This window comes from Carassius auratus, chromosome 14 (assembly GCF_003368295.1).
Source record: "Carassius auratus strain Wakin chromosome 14, ASM336829v1, whole genome shotgun sequence".
NCBI lineage: Eukaryota > Metazoa > Chordata > Actinopteri > Cypriniformes > Cyprinidae > Carassius > Carassius auratus.
The window spans coordinates 9,674,943-9,695,303 of NC_039256.1; the positions used below are offsets into that span (position 1 = coordinate 9,674,943).

General features: G+C 43.0%; 1 protein-coding gene across 2 annotated transcripts in view; it reads right to left on the minus strand.

Annotated features, from left to right (window-relative positions):
• Positions 1-20,361, minus strand: part of LOC113113562 (FERM and PDZ domain-containing protein 3-like) — a 127,724-nt gene that overhangs the window by 50,879 nt on the left and 56,484 nt on the right. For both annotated transcript variants that reach the window (XM_026279822.1, XM_026279826.1), the window contains exon 2: positions 5,138-5,222. The gene's annotated coding sequence lies outside the window, so the exon portion shown is untranslated. The remainder of the gene's footprint in view (positions 1-5,137; positions 5,223-20,361) is intronic.

The following is a 20,361-nucleotide window of genomic DNA, read 5'->3' on the forward strand; positions in this document are numbered from 1 at the left end:
ATGCTTTTATATAATATTAATAGTAACTTGGCTTTTTAATCTAAACAATTTAACAATCTAATTAGGCCAATAAGAATTTTTGAAAAACACAAAATCTACTTTTCCGTTTAACCATTTTGGCAGTGCTGTCACATACAATTGGCCATATTTGACCATTTAAGTGAACTCAATTGATGGATTTATATTTGTTTTATCTCTCTTGTGTTGCCATGCCTTTCCTTCTAGCTGCAATAATGACTTGACCCTTCACTTCTATTGCCTGTCTGTGAATATCATTATATGAATAACATCAATGGCAGCCTGTCAGAGTCTATTTCTGAGACCACAAGAACAGACTTTTAAAAAAGCGGCCCATGTTTTCGTATGTCAATCTGCTGTCAATCAGACATTGAGACAGGTCAGAACCACAGCAGACAGTCTGGCCTCCCCGGGCAAGAGATCGAGAGTCAGAGACAGAGACAGAGAGAGAGAGAGACAGAGAGAGAGGAGAAAACACTCTGCTGTCTCTTCACAAGCTCAAGAGTGTGTTCTTAAAACCATTCACTCACACTTACACACCCACAGCACTCCCATAATAAACCTGCTCGAAGTCTGCATCTCTAGATTGGATCAGATGATTGAAAATACAGCCACAACATAAATAATGAATTCATTATCATCTATGGGTGAAACACAGTAATTAGTCTCATCGAGCAAATCATCCACGATGACAGATACGTCTCATTAGTGGCCCGGGCGTGAGAGTGTGCTCTCTCAGCCGATGACACCTCAGACAATGTTTGTGAAGAAAGGCATTTTAATAAACTCAAATGAGCTAGTGCCACGAGGCATTCATAGTGTGACATGTCCGAGACCATTAAACTAACACTTCATGTCTTAAGACATTCACTTTTTATTTATATATTTATTTATTTTAATGGCATTTTTGGAGAGCAATCAAAAGACCAACTTATTTGCATTCAGAAGTTAGAAGTTCAACAGAGCTTTTGTAAGTAACTTATCATTTTCTGTTAATTAAATGTATTAGCATAGACTGAGTCACATTTCATGTTATTGCATTAGGCAATGAAATTTACTTAAAAAATAACAAGCACAATTTCAAGCAAAGCATTTCACAGAAAGAAATTTGTTAATCTTCAAAACGCTAAAACTTATTAGAGAGAGGACTATAGTTATAGTGTAACACTTTGTGGTTGTAAAATGTTAGTGAAATATTGAATTGCCTGGTTTCACAGACAAGGTTTAAGCCTAGTCACAGACTAAAATGCACGTCTGAGCTGTTAACTCAATGCAACTTGCACTGACATATCCTTATATACTGTATATGTCAGTGGCCTTAATTTGTATCAGTGTGCATGCCAGTAGTGTTTTTTTGTTTAGTTTTTTGCTCTCCAGACTTTCCAAATGCTCTGAGAAAAGTCAACACTGGACCACCAATTCTCAGCTGGACTATTCCAGTTTCATGGTGTTTTTCCATAACCAGTACCAGCTCTGCCTTTAAAAGATATGTAGATATTTAAAAGATATAAACCTAAAAAAGATATAAATCTAAATTTGAACAATTAGAAACAACTCTGCTTTGGATCCAATCTGTGCACTCTCCATTACTGAACACCAAATATTGGTTTTGGACCAGACCTCTAGCCTATGTTTTGCATGCAAAATAGCTTGTATCAGATCACATTCGACAGTGGCCCAAATCAGGCCCCCAAAAATCTGATCTCATTTGTTTTTGCTGTTTAAATACATGCAACAAGATTCTAGATATGTTAGATATCTGCACAAAAACCACAAGTTATTTCACCTCAAGCACACCTTATTTGGCAGAATATAGTGGATGTCGATTTAAAAAACAAAAACAACATCAACAGACGAATGCTAAATTGTCCAGAGGTTAACAAGATGTATTCCCCTCATGTCTAATTTATGCATATTGTTTAAAACACTCTGATACAGAAGCTCTACGGCTGAATGAGCAAGCAGTATGTTCTGGGGATCATTGAGCAAAACCCTGGGGAGAGCACACATCACACCTCAAACCTCAACTCAAACACTCTCGCTCTCTCAGGAAGGCTGCATGCAAGCTCTTGGGGGAATAAACCACAAAGTTAGATCATTTTAAACTCTCTCTCTTCATTGTGGGCAACATGGATTTTGAGTGTCTCTGAATGTAGTGTCTGTGTAGTAAATTCTCCATGGACCATCTCTAGGTCACATGGCAGCTGCAGACTCTTACTGTGTTTTCGCCAAGCTGCATGCTTCAGTTTTATGAAGAGCTTTTCACAATACAGATCATTTGAGAGGGGCCAGTTCTGCTTTAGCTAGTATATAAACTCCAGTTTGCTGTTACAGGTAAGTGTTTTTGAGTTTTGTGAGGTTAAACATGGAAAACTGCAGAAAATACACTTGTCTGTTCCAGGTCAGGCAAAAAAAAAAAAAAAATGTTGATCCAGTAACACGTTCCACTTGGCAAAATCACGATCATTGCCTCCTACAACAAGTTGTTCACCAGCATCTCCAGAAAAAGCATTTTCCTAGTATTGCTTAGCACTTTTTTTTGCCAGCCTCTTTCTGTTAAGAAGAACTAAAAACCCTTGAGCAAGCCGTTTCACATCTTAGTAACACCCCTGTGCAGATATTTCCTACGTAGGCACAGTTTTTTTGATTCTAGAATGGCAAAAGAACAAAATCTCTAAACAGTTTGTCATGATAACATTTCAAAAATATGCTTAATCGCCCCAAAATCTGCCACCGATAGTATCCCAAATTAGTAACACTTTATTTTAAGGAGCACCTCTCACTATTAACTAACATGTGTATTACTGGCATATCGGCTGTTTATCACTTATAAAGCACATACTAATGTCTTATTTTGCATAAACATATTTTAGAGACCATTTATCTAAAATCCCTTTGAAACGATTAAGATAGTGGGACTATAGTCTTCTTATAGACATAAAAATCACATGGTGGAGGTGTTGTTTCATACCAAAACATGTATTCTTTAAGTGATGATAAACAATTTGGTTGTAATTCAAAAAGGTGAAATGCATCTTAGAGACAGACGTCCAATAGCTTTTGACAGTCATTACACTGTTTTTATGTTCCTGATCAAATACAGATTGTTACTGTATCTCCTAGATCTTAATTCTGATAAAATGAAATTCCAGCAGTGAAATAATGCTCCATGACATCATAGACCAAGCCATCAATGTTTAATGTGGTGCTTTGACCTGAGCTATACATAGCACAAGTTCATGAGTATCACTCAGTAAAGTTCAGATTGAATAGTCTTGCTTCTGCGTAGCAAGGCATGCCAAATTCATGAGCTCTAATGCACTGGTTTCCATCACACGCGTGACTCATTTTTAATGCACTCAGAGAATGAGAGCGGGAGGAGGACGTGAAGTGGGCAGCTCTGTGGAGTTTTAGTAGATTTAATGATTTAGCTGAAGAATTTAATATAAGGCATGAGGGGAGGGGACACTGCCTAAAGACAGCAGAAGAGGATGCTGACATAACTGAGTCACTCTATGCTGTCTTTTTGTTTTAACATATTCTACTGGGGAACTTCTCTGCCTGTTATCAAACTGGTACCAGACCCGGTCTCTTGCTGAAGTTACTCCTGATTCAACATGACAGAAATGTAACTTCTAAAATTGCTTTCAGAAAACATTCAGGGACTGGATTTCAATTGGATTAATGCTCTATGGTGGACTAATGACATTTTGTGGGCTGATACTGCTGTACTGTCACAATGTTGCAGAATAACATGCTTTGTTGTAAATGCTTGGTTTTCAGAAACGGTTATGATGTTAGTCAGTATTGTGTTATCAGTTGTTAACTTGTATTCATGCTGTTGCTCCATTGTTTATCGATTGTAATCCTGGCTGTGATAGTAGTTTTTCTCCTTAAAATAAGCAACTGGAAGTGGAAACGTTTTTACTCTAGATATTATCTTGATTCCAGCTTGTCCAAAATGCAGCAGCAAGAGTTCTTACTAGAACCAGGAAGTATGACCATATTAGCCCGGTCCTGTCCACACTGCACTGGCTCCCTATCAAACATCGTATAGATTTTAAAATATTGCTTATTACTTATAAAGACCTGAATGGTTTAGCACCTCAGTATTTGAATGAGCTCCTTTTACATTATACTCCTCTACGTCCGCTACGTTCTCAAAACTCAGGCAATTTGATAATACCTAGAATATCAAAATCAACTGCGGGCGGCAGATCCTTTTCCTATTTGGCGCCTAAACTCTGGAATAACCTACCTAACATTGTTCGTGAAGCAGACACACTCTTGCAGTTTAAATCTTAAATCATCTCTTTAACATGGCTTACACATAACACAATAACACATTTCTAATATTCAAATCCTTTAAAGGATTTTTAGACTGCATTAATTAGATCAACTGCACCTGGGAATACTTTCCATAAATCCAAATGTATTTCTTAGATCATAAGAAGAATGGCATCTACGCTAAGATAAGTCTGTTTTTATATATATATATATATATATATATATATATATATATATATATATATATATATATATATATATATTTATTTATTTCGAGGTCACTGTAGCCAACAGATCCAGTACGTATCCAGACCAGATGAAAGGCCTCTACATCCCTTAAAGACAGCGGAGACCAGGACAACTAGAGCCCCAGATACAGATCCCCTGTAAAGACCTGCCACCGGGACAAGACCACAGGACACATCTGACTTTGCTGCAAAATGGAACAAACAAATGGTTTCTCCCGAAGTTTTTTCTACATTTTATCACCAATGGAGTTTTGGTTCCTTGCCCCTGTGGTCTCTGGCTTGCCCAGTTGGGGACTCTTAATTTCCAGCGATATCATTGGATTACACAGATTCCATTTAAACTGAACTCATCTGGATCATAGCATCAATTAATTCCATGAAGTACTGTATTTAACTGAAAATTGTATGTTTAATATAGTCCCTTTGCATTATGGACACACTGTTTTCCTATTTGATACTGTAAAGTTGCTTTGACCCATTTGGACTGTTGGAAAGTTGAATTGACTTGACTTCATATGTCTTTAGCTCCTAGGTTTATATGTTTTTTTTAATTTCTTGATGTGTGTGCAGTGTCAACGACTTACAGTTTCTAGACAAGGTGCTGTGGATAGCTGGTATGTTTTTCAGGGTCAGAGATCCTCAAAACCTCTGCACAGGTAGAGAGAGCCACTGCAAAAATAAGAAGAAAAACAGTCTTTAAAATAATCGCCTAGGCTGGATATATGTAGTAATACACTGTTAAAAATGATTTGGGCTTTTAGTCAGAGGGACTATTGTTGTCAAGCTGAAAGAACTCATTGCACATTACAACAAAGCAAGAAGAGTTACAACAACTTTAACTTGAAAAAAGCGCGGAAACTCATTAAAAACTCATAATAATCCATTCAGTTCACTTCAGAAAATAGGTTATGGACATTTCAACCAACACGCATGCGCCCGCAGTGACGGCACGTGCCATGTTCAACTCTGGAATGTCCGAGCTGACCGCCATCTTTTTTCCTCGGAGCCGAGCCGTACAAGTAAGTACATTTAAAATTGTTTTAACTTAGTTCATCTGTTGGTAATGTGCATTCGTTGTCTAAAGTCTTTCAGTCTCAAATGATCCGTAAACATAACCTGTGATCAATATTTCATGTTCGATCGTTTTTTGGAAATACATTAGCATGTTAGCGCCGGAGTGTCACAGCAGGGTTGAGCCTCAATTTCGACATAAACAAGTATTCGGCACCGCACTCAATCAACCTGGCACAGCATTAACAGACAGCGAGATAACAGAGCAACTCATGGTTCGTGGGGAAGAGGAGTGAAAAAAAAAACACTGACCACCGCCATAGTGTATGGACTATATTTTTTATGTTGAGTTAGATGCGGTATAAACACGTAGTGATAGGTGATTGTTTTCATGTGTAGTGATATGTGTGCTGTTACACTCTGTATCCATGGCAATGCGGAGCAGTGGGGGTGAACGGTCGCGCAGACCGCCAGTTGGAGATCAGACGTGGGTTTTTTGCAAGGGGGAAAGTAAAGTATGAATGTAGATGGATGTAGATCATGACAGAGAGTAAACCTCATCGAGCGCAGTGTCAGTTCAGTCAGGGCACGGAGACAAGGCTGTGAACAGCTGATGCGGTCAGCTGTCAAATCGCTCCAATCACCACATCTCTTCTATTAGACACGGGACATATATATACGTGCCACTACTGCTCGGTAAGTATGCTCAACGACTCGCAAGGCTCAAACTGCTCACGAGCCTTTGCTCGCCCAGGAACTATCAGACGGCGAATCTATCTCCATAAGAAGCGTCAAATCAGGTTTGGCAGGATTCCCACAGAGTATCACTCCAGATTTCAGTCGCGAACTTAAGCGAATTCGCCGTGTTGTTTGTCAAGCAACAGAATTGATACAAGTAAGCTTGATATAGACTTTTCGCACGCGATTCATCGTCAGTGTGTACTAATATGACCGAATCACAACCTACACGAGATCTGCTCCTCGCTGGAAGAAGCTATATATTCAACAAACCAAAGCATCCACGAAAAACGTCTAAGGTTACGTATGTAACCCTGGTTCCTCGAAGGAACGAGACGCTGCGTCGAGAACGATTGGGGAACGCGTCCAGCGTGACGTCTCTGAATAATATGTATAATCAGTCCAAAGGAAGGGCGAGACGTCATAGGCGGGTGACGTCAGAGACCAGGAAGCATAAAAGCAGGAGAGGCACAGCCGGCCCCAGCCTCAAAGGATGAAGCAAGCGCCAGCCAGAGATGCCGGAAGTGTGGCACTGCGACGCAGCGTCTCGTTCCTTCGAGGAACCAGGGTTACATACGTAACCTTAGACGTTCCTCTTCAGGAACTCGAGCTGCGTCGAGAACGATTGGGGAACGAGAATGCCCACGCCGCCAGACTTACAAATCTCTGCCAGTGTGGGAAACTGCACAGCTAGGACAAGAGAACAGAGGGGCCTGGAGCGGCTCGTAAATCTAGTCCGTAAAAACTTACGAAGGTCAAGGGCGTGGACCACCCCGAAGCCTCGCAGATGTCACGCATAGAGACACCTGCTAGGAAGGCCTTGGAGACCGCCACACTTCTAGTGGAGTGAGCCTTGACCCCCAGGAGAGGGGAGATCAGAGGACTCGAGGCTTAGGACAGCATCCTGATCACCGCTTAGCATAAGCTTCTTCTGGTCGGAGGCCTCAGCCTCAGCGCACCATGGAGGAAACATGTAACCAGAGGGTTTCTGCTCACTGATTGGCCACCGAGAGAGGCGTGGTAGGCCACCATGGCCGCCACGTAGACCTTCAAGGTGGAGTGGGTCAACCCTGCGGAGAGCCTGCAGGAACTCCAGCACTGTACCATCCGGGCAGTTAACTGGGTCGAGCTGGCGGTCTCCGCACCAAGAAGTGAAAAGCCTCCACTTCAAGGCATACAGTTTCCTCATTGAGGGAGCTCTGGATTGGAGAACGGTCATACAACCTCGGTTGCGAGACCGGAAGCTAAGAGTCGTGCCTCCTCAGAGACAACACCTACAGCCTCTAAGCTCCATGCGGGGGCGCACCCTACGCCTGCGAGAGGAGATCTCTCCTGACGGGAACCTCCCATGGAGTGCCATCAAAAAGAGAAATCAGGCCCAGGAACCATACCCGGCCCGTCCAGAACGGGGCTACTAACAGCAGCCGGACTCCGTCCCGGCACACTCTCTCCAGAACTCCCGAGAGCAGAGCAATCAGGGGAAAATGTACAGATGAAGCCTCGGCCATGTCGTGTACCATGGCGTCCAGCCCCAGTGGAGCTGGATGAGTCAGAGGAAGCCAGAGGGGACAGTGCGATGTCTCTCGAGTCGCAAACAGATCCACCCGAGTCTGGCCAACATTTCCAACTCTGCTTCATCACCTCAGTGTGAAGCCTCCATTCCCCGGGCCTCGGCCCCTGCTCAACAGGATGTCTGCTCCCATATTAAGATGCCCAGGAATGTGAACTGCTCTGAGCAAGAGGAATTCGTCCTGGGCCCACACAAGGATCTGGTACGCTAGTTGTATAAACGGGGTGAGTGCAGACCTCCTTGGTGGTTGATGTAAGAGACCATCGCTGTGTGGTCGGTGCGCACCAACACATGGTGATCTCTTAGGTCTGGGAGAAATTAACGAAGTGCACGAAGCACGGCCAGCATCTCCAGGCAGTTGATGTGCCATGTCAGATGGCGACCACTCCACAGACCACGGGCAGGGTGGCCACTCATGACCACACCCCAGCGGGTGAGGGACGCATCCGTCGCTAGCATCACGCGGCGACAAGGAGCTCCCAGCACCAGGCCCTGGGACAAGAACCAAGGATTCCTCCACATTTCCAAGGCACGTAGGCAGCGCCGCGTGACCTTTAGCATGCAAAGTTGGTTTCCCCTCAGGGAGAACCCCTTGGTCTTGAGCCACCACTGTAGGGGTCTCATGTACAGCAGGCCAATAGTATTCACGTTGGACACAGCTGCCATCAGACCCAGCAATCTCTGTGACTGCTTGACAGTGAGTGACCGGCCTTCTCACACTCTCGCGACTGCAGTGAGGATCGACTCGATCCGAGCAGGTGACATACGTGCCTGCATCGTGGTCAAATCCCACACCATGCCAAGATAAGTGGTTCTCTGAACTGGAGAAAGCACACTTTCCTTGGCGTTAAGTCTTAACCCCAGCTCTTTCATGTGAGCGAGAACGACACCTCGGTGCCGAACCGTCATCTGCTCAAATTGAGCTGATATCAACCAATCGTCAATGTGGTTGAGTCGTGAAAGTGTGGGGTGAGAGTGCAAGGCCAGTGGAAGATCCTTATTGGTAGGCTTTTGCCCCCAAAAGCAAACCTCAGGAACTTCCGATGAAGAAGGATGGAGATAAGTGCATCTTTTGATAGATCGTGACACACGAGTCCTCGGACTTGGCCTGTGCAGGCGTGCTAAACTTTAGTCCCCTGACTGAGAGGTTCAAAGCACAGATCTAGAAAAGGACACAACACCTCATCCTTCCTCGGAACAGTGAAGTACCGGCTGTAGGATCCGGACTCTGCAACCCAAGGAGGGACCACCTTGATGGTCTCCATCCTCAGAGAGAGTCTACTTCTGTTCCATTACCAGAGCCTGCTTGGGGCCCACCAGAACTGGATTCTGTGGCCTCTCACTACAGTGTGCAGGACCCACTGAGACACATTTGGCAGTAGTTTTCACACTGCAATATAGTCTACTAAGGGAATCAGCCTCTCAAGACTGATCTCTGGTTGCATCAGAGCAATTAGCTCGGTGCCCTGAAGCGGCGCACCGGCAGGAGACGGCCGAACTAGCTGCTCTGGAAACCTCCCAGGAGGTCGCGAGCCTCTTAGCACCGCTACGTTTCCGGGCGGTAACTGAGAGAAGCGCTCGCTGGAGACCGCTGCGCCCTGGAACACCGGCAGGGTTGGCAGATCGATCTCCCGAGGGCACTGAGGAGAGACGGGCACCGTGTAATGCGGTGTACACCGCTCTTCCCCAGAGGGGCCTGCCCTCCGAGGTCCTGAGCCGCAGCATCAGGACTATCATAGCTGAAGTCTCCTAAAAACGACGGTCCTCAGACCCGTATCGTCTGTCAGGAAGACTAGACCAGAGCCTGCTCGGGGCAGGACCCCGTGAAGTACACTTGGCAGGGGCTCCCACAACGCCATGTGACCTCCTAAGGGAACCAGTCTCGCGAGACTGGCCTCTAGTGCGCCTAGAGCCACTAGCTCGGTGCCTTGAAGCCGTGGACCGGCAGGGGATGACCGTACTAGCTGCTCTAGAGACCTCCGTAGAGGTAGCAAGCCTCTCAGCACCGCTACGTTTCCGGGCGGTAACTGAGAGAAGCGCTTGCCGGAGATCGCTGCGCCCTGGAACAACGGCAGGGTTGGCAGAATGATCTCCTGAGGGCACTGGGGAGAGACGGGCACCGTGTAATGCGGTGTACACCACTCTTCCCCAGAGGGAGCTGGCCCTCAAAACGTCCTAGGCGTCAGGACGTTATGATGAAGGCTATCCAGCGAAAACAACAGTCCGTAGAACTGCTTTCCACTAGAAGCCTTCGGCCTGGGAGCGCCACTATGACTCTAGCGTCTGCGGAGTACAAAAGTGACACCCCCGGCACGTGGGGCTGGAACACTTTGGGACTGCTCCGCCCAGCAGCCCCTGACCGCCTCAACCTCCTCAGAGGAAGAGCGGTACACACGTGTTCTCACAAAAGAAATCACATCCCTAGAGCCCCTGTACATCTAACTTCACATAGTCAGATAAATATGACATTTTATTCCTTAGAATTAAATGTAGTCAGCAACCAGACTAGTCAACGCGATCTGGTGTAGAAAAAATCACATAAAAATGAAACCATGTAATACACGCGTTGCCTCGGCAGCGCTCATGTCTTTTTATATATATATATATATATATATATATATATATATATATATATATATATATTATTTTATGCTACTCAGTCACACAAATAACATAAATCTCCTCAGAGAAATATGGATGCTGCAGCGAGCTGTCTCAGAGGGCGAAAGAACCGCAGCGCTGGTTTCCAGGCCTCGAGCACGAGCTCTAGATCTAGTGAACACGGGTGGAGATAGGACGAGCCGTCTCCAACCCGTTCGCCAGATCATGTGCGATTCCTGCTATCGCGGTCGCCGCCGTGCCTCAGCAACAGCGAGACTGCGACCGCAAGATCGCATGCACGGACACACTCCTCAGAGCGTGCCCGGCGAGAGAGCATGCAGCAGCAGCAGCGAGCTGTCTCAGAGGGCGAAAGAACCGCAGCGCTGGTTTCCAGGCCTCGAGCACGAGCTCTAGATCTAGTGAACACGGGCGGAGATAGGACGAACCGTCTCCAACCCGTTCGCCAGATCATGTGCGATTCCTGCTATCGCGGTCGCCGCCGTGCCTCAGCAACAGCGAGACTGCGACCGCAAGATCGCATGCACGGACACACTCCTCAGAGCGTGCCCGGCGAGAGAGCATGCAGCAGCAGCAGCGAGCTGTCTCAGAGGGCGAAAGAACCGCAGCGCTGGTTTCCAGGCCTCGAGCACGAGCTCTAGATCTAGTGAACACGGGCGGAGATAGGACGAACCGTCTCCAACCCGTTCGCCAGATCATGTGCGATTCCTGCTATCGCGGTCGCCGCCGTGCCTCAGCAACAGCGAGACTGCGACCGCAAGATCGCATGCACGGACACACTCCTCAGAGCGTGCCCGGCGAGAGCGGAGCGCTTAACAGTGAGAAAAAGCACAGTCAGCCCCCCGAGAGCTGACTGCGCGAGCTCCACTCTTCATTAATGCTGCTTATGTTAATATTAGGCATAACATGCTTGTGTAACTGGTGCTTGTGTGACTGGCGAGCTCGTCGACGCCTATCCACGAGCCTGAGCGCTGCCTGCTCTCGCCCAAAACTTCTCTTGATTGAAGCTTTGACAATGGAGTTTATCAGTGGACAAACGACACTAAATAAGACTCACAAACAAATAGCGGCACACACACAGAGCGCTTGCTGAAGACACAAGGCTGGGGCCGGCTGTGCCTCTCCTGCTTTTATGCTTCCTGGTCTCTGACGTCACCCGCCTATGACGTCTCGCCCTTCCTTTGGACTGATTATACATACTATTCAGAGACGTCACGCTGGACGCGTTCCCCAATCGTTCTCGACGCAGCTCGAGTTCCTGAAGAGGAACTGACCATTTCAACTTTAATTTATCTTTGGACGTCTTCACGAAGCTAAGCAAAGTATTTCATATTTACAAACTAGTGCTATTTGGCGAACAGACATTGTTTATTGAAAAGCTATTGTTCAGTTACGTTGTGAGGCATGCTATCATATTACCACACCGGTAACACAGTTAATATACCCACGAGCCTCGTTAATCTGTGGTCAAGGCTGTTAAAATTAACGGCTGCTGCTTCAGGGATGCTTCATCAAACTTCTCTGACAACTACAACACATATATAAAAAAAGGGCTTCCTGCTTTACAGGTGCAAGCTGATTTTCAGCTGTTTAAAGCGCACCCTTCGCTACTCCTATTTCCGACTGCGGGCGATCCTGCCCCACTCCACACACTAAGAAGATATTTGTTTAAAGCTATCAAGATATGGGACTGCTTGCTTGTGAGGTTTATATAGTGTCCAAAATCACGTGCTAGTCCTGCCGTGCATCGGAGGGATTAATGCTTTTGCCGGCTCCACTGAGAGCCTCCGCTGACTGAGCGCGCACCTTATCAAACGCTTGGCTAACTCTTCGGCTCATACGCGTCACATTCGCCGTCGTACAGGGTCATAGTACGGGTGTTCGAATCCTCGTGTTTTCAGGGTTAATTGTATAAGCGCTTGGATTCAATAATTGCTTGGAAATGTGCATATTTGAGTTAATATTTACTCATATGGGTAACCATGGTTCATTTTATAAGCAGCTACGCTCGAGTCTGCACCTGTGGCTGTGGAGTGCTCTTACGCAAAAATAAATAAATAAATAAATATTCCCTGCTCAGTTAAACTACATTCTAAGACTGCAATGCATACAATCATATGCAGGGTTCCCCATCATCAGGGTAGGTATTATTGCCATTTTATAATCACACACATTGTTGAATGCTACAGTCGTGTCAGATCATGTCACTGGACTGGACTCTCTCGAACATCGTCATCACAACAGCGGAATAATGTAAACAAGAATTAAATGCAGTGGAATCGTCAGTCATCAATCAGGGAAATGTGCAAGTTTGTAAATTAAATCCCGAATGGATTAACCATCTGTTATGCTACAAAAATCACATATCGAAGGACGTATGAACATGATGTGTCATTCTCCCACAAACATTAATCGTTATTGGGACAAAATCTAAGGACATCATTATTGTAAGGACATCTATACAAACCGTTGTACCGGGCCAAGTGCGCAACCTGTTGGCAATTTGATGATTTATCTAGAACAATGAAATTGCTTATGCACCTTAAAATACAAACGTTTTACAAGTAAGGGTGTCCATCAGGTATCTGTGCATGTGCTTAACTAAGGTAAGAGTATTTATGCAGCAAAAAAAAAAAAAAAGGTAATTTACCCGGTCAGAAGTGCTGGAAAATTAAATGTCTCTGAAGTGCTTGGATTTACTCAAGGCCATAAGAAACCTGGTGTACCTTCTTGGAAAAACAGAGGGCGACAATGACTAACCATCCTCCGAAACCATCGGGAATCATTAGTGAGGATTACTGGCTGCATCCGATCTTGAGCAGCTGACTCGCTGAGCATCAGGTGTGTTCGACTCACCAGCACCATGCAAACCAATCGCAAATCTGCCTGAAGCAGTGCATACCGGGTAGAATATTGTCCGACTAAGACTGCGCCAACGCACATGACCGTCACGTGTGCCATCAAGTATCGCGAGAGTGTTCGAGAGCAGCCGGCTGATTCAGCCTGCACTTCTCCAGAGTGACAGCTGGAGCGCCGATGACAATACAGCTGTTCATGATTGGCCAGACTCACCACATGACTACGTTCACGTGTGTTTCGGGGTTTATTCAAAATTTCAGTCCAAAAAATGGCCACAAATCTGCGTTTAGAAGGTAAGAGCGTTAATGTAGTCAGCTGTTGTATTGAGTCCCGTCATCCCCCAAAAAAATAAAAATAAAAAAAATAAATCAAATGACCTTATTCTTGAAATATATGGCACCGTGTTAAGTAGTGTCGAGTATCTGTGCTCACAAATATTCTGAAACGCCTGCGTATTTGACAATCTGCATTTTATTACTTCATAGTGATAAGTATGTGATTATAGACATGTTTGTTTCTCCTCATGAACCATTTTTGGACAGGCTTCTGAAGCAGAGTAATGTTTTAGCTGATTTACAGCTAAATATAGGAGTGTTGGTTATAACCAGTGGATATTTTATACTACGTACATTTAATAATAATAAAATACGACACTGACCGCAAGGGAAAAAGGAGAATGAGGAGCAGGATGAGAAGGAGGATAAGAAGAATGATGAGGAGGATGAGAAGGAGATGAAGAATGAAGAGGAGGATGAGGAGGAGGAAATGAAGAATGTGGAGGATAATAAGGATAAGGAAGAGGATGAGGAGATGGAAAATGAGGAGGATAATAAGGATAAAGAAGAGGATGAGGAGATGGAAAATGGGGAAGGAGAAGAATGAGGAGAAGGATATGGAGGATGAAAAGAATGAGGAGGCGAATTAGAAGGAATGGAGAATGAGAAGAATGAGGAAGGAACTGCTGCTTAGAGAAAACCCTCACTGCTACGTAAAAAAAGGGGGGGGGGGGGCTGCTGTTTTGTTAATGGAGATGGAGAAGGCAAAGTTGAATGAGAAGGAGATTTAAAAAAAAAAAGGGGGGGGGGCTGCTGTTTTGTTAATGGAGATCGAGAAGGCAAAGTTGAATGAGAAGGAGATTTAAAAAAAAAATTATAAAGGAAAAGGGGCTGCTGTTTTCTCCTGCTGGGAGATTACCCCTTGCCGCGATACCTGAGGGGGCTGCTGTTATCCCTCAAGCGAGGGACGAACTCCCCCTCAGAAGAAAGGGACCTGCTGTCCTCTCCAGCTGGAGAGAGCACCCTTTGCTGCTATGGCTGCAGGGGACTGCTGTTCATCCTACAGCAGAGGATGAACACCCCTGCTACTTAAAATAAGAGGGGACTTGCTATTCTCTCCCTCGCTTTAGACATGAGAACACGCCTCTCCTACCATAGGCTGCTAAAGGACATCTCTATAACTTTCTCTTTTGCAGGAAGGAAACAAGGAAACGCTACTCTCCTACCACTCATACCAAGCTCAGGGACATGCTACTCGTTTGCGGTTCTCCCGCTGGAGAAAATACCCTTGCTGCTATTACCAGCTACCTTAATTATAGAGAGGCCTGCTATTTTCTGCCTCATAAGAAGGGAGATACCCCTTCTCTAGCCAGTAGGTTACATTAAGGATATCTCAATAACACTGTCTTTTCTCTTTGCAGGACTGGAACAAGGTTGGTTTTGGGGGTTCTTCTTCAGGCAGTAATACTCTCATTATGTTTTGGGGGTTAATGTTAAAGCTCTTGTATGTTCAATTATTCTGGGAGCAAGAACCCCCATAAGGAACCATACCGCCAAAGATAAATTGTGTTCAATAAACTCAAGTAAACTTGCCAAAGTGGTTCCTGTCTGAAATCGAGCACAGCGTCAGTTCAGTCAGGCCACGGAAGCAAGGCTGTGAACAGCTGATGCGGTCAGCTGTCAAATCGCTCCAATCACCACATCTCTCCTATTAGACACGGGACATATATATACGTGCCACTACTGCTCGGTAAATATGCTCAACGACTCGCAACCCTCCCTCCCTCCCCATTATATGCATGAGCACATTACTACGCACCTCCTGGCTTTCGTCTTGTTTGTTTCAGATCACTAAGGCTTCCAAAAATCTTAGCTGGCATGGACCTCTTTGCAGAGAGACACCCATCTTCACAACCAGGCTACAGGATAGATGTACCACTGCCACATCTACATGATTATCACCGTTTGCTTTAAAGACTTTATTAAAAGTGTTAATTATTATGTATTTCTAAATTCATGGTTCCGGGGGGTTAACCTGTTAAATGTCCCCCCGTCCCGTATACGGGACACCTACGTTGACTATACTATATTACAATCAAATCTAATCTAATCTTGACAAACTATATATCGTTGGAAAGGTCTAAGACTCCCAAATATATATTTTACCAATATTTTTTATTAAAAATTATGTAGGAAAAGTAATAGATGAATTTATGACAAGAGTGCACCCTCAGAAATCTACATTACAAAAGGAGCTTTTACCTTTGTTTAAAAAAAAGACTTCCTCGTTGCCTTTTTCCCTATCACTTTTTAGAAATCATCACAAGTTATATATCACTTGAAAACATAAAATCTCAAAATTCATCCTTCAAAACCCATTTTAAAATCAGACATTGCATTACCATGTAAATGGCAAATCAAAATCATGTTACAAAATGTTTTCAGTCATGAATTATAAAAATTTAGGTTTGTATCATGCACATTCATGTCTATCTTCAAAAACGTGAGTGACAATTAACAGGTTAATGTTAAATCTCTTGTATGTTCAATTATTCTGGGAGCAAGAACCCCCATAAGGAACCATACCGCCAAAGATAAATTGTGTTCAATAAACTCAAGTAAACTTGCCAAAGTGGTTCCTGTCTGAGCTCTAATTAATGTACTTGGATAGGCATTTGATACTGACTGAATAGATAAGAAAATGGCTCTGTAATATGGAGTAGATGGAGAGAAGGCCAGAGTTCAAGTTACCTCTTTGAACTGAAAGCTCAGTTTCCGTCATTTGAGGGTTGACAAAAATCAGAGTTCTGATATCAACTGAATTCACGTATTGTGTTTTTGCAGGCATCAAACCAAAGGAAGAGAGCAGCAGCTGTGCAGGGACTGCCATGGTACATGAAGGACAATCCATTTACATTGATGAAAAGATGTGAGGTAAGCAGCAAAATGTTGTTTAATGATACAAAAACTAGTTCACAATGGACACGGTTACACATAATTTCAGGCACCCTCTGTGTGGATACACTATATAGCAAAACATGTCTAAAGCACAGGCACCTTTTTGTTTTTTGTTTGTTTTTGCATGAAGCCAACAGATCTTGGGGAGGACTTGATCAAAGGAATGGTGATTGGAATCCTTTTGGTCGTTGAAGACTTGAAAGAGCCCCTTCCAGTTTCATACAACGATGTTGTATCTAAAGAAAAAACTGCTCAGTTAGAGGGATGGCTCAAGAGGATGTTTCTGCATTTGGCCATGAGGAAGTTTTCTAATTTTCTTGCCATTTGTCCACTATGTAGTAAGAAGAAATAAATGTAAAGCCCTTCTGTGGGTCACAACAGTTCATGTTTTTATGTTCTAACAGATGTCTATTGCATTCTGTGGAGGAAATGTCTCTTGCAGACACTAATTTGTATTTTATCTTGTAGAGCAAACTGAAGTGGAGATTTCTGTAGTGTTTGAACGTGTTCATTTTCTGGTTGACATTTGAGCAAGTTTCTCAGATACATTATTTGTTTTGTTTTTACAAATCTTTCTGCAATTTACTGCAGCAACTCTGAACATCCACAACAATGGACTCAGTTGAATTTGGAGAGTTATTTTTTTTTTTTCGCCAAAGGAAGGCTGCACTTATTTTTATGTATTATATTATTATTTGTGGAACAGTATAATTTCAGTAAGAAAGCAGCCCCAAGCAAAAGTGTGTTAGAGAGTGTAAAGGCAAAATTTTCAACATGTCCCAAGGAAGGTCTTTTTTGATGTCTCAATTTTAAAGCAAGGCTGGTTGAAGTTGGACTTGTTGGGGTTTTAATAAAGGTCATCTCTCATAAAGATTTCATCTCTTACTTTTTATATAATTGAATCTCTTACTTTTCAGCTTTTTTTCATGTGTTAATATTTTAGTTTGTCTGGCCAATTCTCGTGTAGATTTTTTTAGGTTTTTTTGTAGATATTTGCTTAAATTTTTGAAATCTAGCAATTTCTGTAAGTAACTTGGCAATAGAGCATGAGAAAAAAAAGTAATAATGTTGCCCTAACTTGATAAAACAATTTAAACCAACATCTTTTTAAGTTCTCCCAAGTAATGTTTTCCAGCCCACATAACTTGATACAGAAAGTTGAGTCAACAAATCACGAGTTGTATCAATTATGTATTCCATGTTTAGCCAACTTGATTAACAGTTGTAGGAACTTGATCAAAAAAATCCAACCAACATCTCTTAAAATTATCTCAAATAATATTTTAAAGTCCAACCTTACTTGATACAGGAAGTTGAGTCAACAGACGACGGCATGTTGCATCAATTCATGTTTTGAAGTGTAATAAACTTGACACTATAAGTTGACTCAAATTAACTCGGTCAAAGCAACAAGATGACTTGACTTAGTTAAGCTGAGTCAACTAATCTTTTTTTTACAGTGTAGTAGTAGCATATACTGTATTGTTTTTAATTAGTTATTGCTTTAAGGAAGTGGTTCTCAACTCCAGTCTTGGTGATCAACTGTTCTGCGCACTTAGTATCTGGTCTGTGTTAAATAAGGAATACATACAAAATGTGCAGAGCGGTGGATCACCAAGACTGTTGAGAAGTCATGCGAATATGATGGATTTAAAAACAGACTTAATTTAACAAGTTACATCAGTCAGACACAGAAATGTAATTTTTTCTAATCACATAAGCTTGTGTGCTGAAGAACACCCATGAGCCACTTACTGACATTGATGGAAACTGACCTGTGATTAACATTGGCGTACATATATATATATATATAAGCAATAAAGTACGAACATTTTTGCTGTATATCAGCATGAGAAAACATTCCTGTCTTTTTGTTTCAACCAGAGCGTTTCACAGCACAGCACGAGTCTTCCTAAGAAACATCATTAAAAAGTATAATTCAATGAACATACACTACCATAGATGAAACACAAAACTTATAAATAGTATATGCACTTCAGCAACTGTGGCCTTTCAAAAACACACACATTTAATTGGGGGAAATAAATCAAACAAATCTGCTGAAATACATTTGTCTTGAATTACTTTTTGAATGGTAATCTGGTAAGGCTGAACCTGGTAAGTTATTCAAAAGGAGACCATCTAGAAAAGATACTGTAGATGCTGAAAGAGATATTGCCTCAAACGCTTTGTTAATAAAGACAAGTTTTACATTAGAAAAACTTTAGATTGTTTAATACACAAGAATGTAATCTGAACTTCTATAGTTTGAAATATTGAGTAAGCTAGCTCACAATTTGCTGGTTGATTGCACTGACCATGGTCTTGGGCACTGTGTTCCAACTCCCATCATTCTACTGTATGTGACTCACAGATAATGAGATTTAAGGCCGCAGGAACTAATAGATGAAATCAATAATGAAAATAATTGAACATGAATTTGATTATCCATTAATCATGTCTGTGCTCTGTTCACAAAACATATGTCAGTCATGTCACTTTACAGCTGTGAATAACACATTTCTATGAACAAAATGCATCTGAAATACTGTATTGCAGAGGACACAAACCAAGCTGCTGGTGGAAAAGTGGACAAAACAAGTTATCCAAAAAATGACAATGCTTTATATAATGCTTTTCAAACAAGCTCATAGGCATATAGTACAATGAGGCTTTCCCTGTTAGGTGCTCTGGGTGATGTGTGTGCTGTTTAATGCATCTGGATACCTGTTTTTCTCAGCACATAACTTATACATAACATTTTACGTTTATATCCTTATCTGTATATGTTAGGAAATCCCACAAGCATTTCCAATTTGTGTTATTTATTTATTATTATTTCCCCCCCCCTCAACTTCACAGATGTTACTGAAAAAGCACTGGTGTGAATGTTTCTTTGGGATCCGGGGCATCTAACAGCTGCTGAAGTGATGCGATGGCTTGGCTGGAGCGATGTTTTTATTCACAGTGCATTTACACTGCTGTGCTACAATTCAGAATCACTACCTCAGATATTTTCTGCCATCCAAAGTACATCAACTTGTCATGAGGTACCTCAGAGATGGGTTCTTGGACCCCTCATTTTCTCCATTTTTTACTTCCAACCCACTCCAACTGTATAGCACAACTTTATCATCCAGCTAGGGAACATCAACAATAATCTCAACCAGACCAGTCACAAATCTCTGGCAGTCTTTGATAACAAGGTGATCTTTAAAGACCACTCTGACAGCATTTTAATCCAGGTCTGAATTACACAACATCAGGGAGATCAGGCCCTTTCTGCACAACTTCTCATCCAGACCCTTGTCATTTCTGGGCTTGACCTTTGCAATACTCTTCTGGCTGGCCTTCCAAAATGTTCAATTATACCTCTACACATGATCCAGAAAGCAGCAGCATGACTGGTCTGCAGTGTGCACAGACGTTCCCTCATCACACATTTCCTCATCTCTCTGCAATTTACATCAAGTTTAACACATTGATGCTTCAATCCAGAAGAGCAGGTTTAATCTGACTGATAGAGGTCAAACAGGTTACTATTTTCCAGATAGGTCAGAGGAAAACCAATCAGTCCACAGCTTTGGTAATAAAGAAAAGTTTAGGTGTAGAATTTAAATATAGGGCAAAAAATGGACAAAACCTCTGGTACAGGAGGAAAGGGAATGTTTCCCACTGTTTTAAAAGCTGGAGTATGTTTTACGTTCAGCATAGAAGATAACAGGTGCAGATGTATCTAGGGTTTTTGTAGAATGAGTTGCAGATGATGACCGCTTTG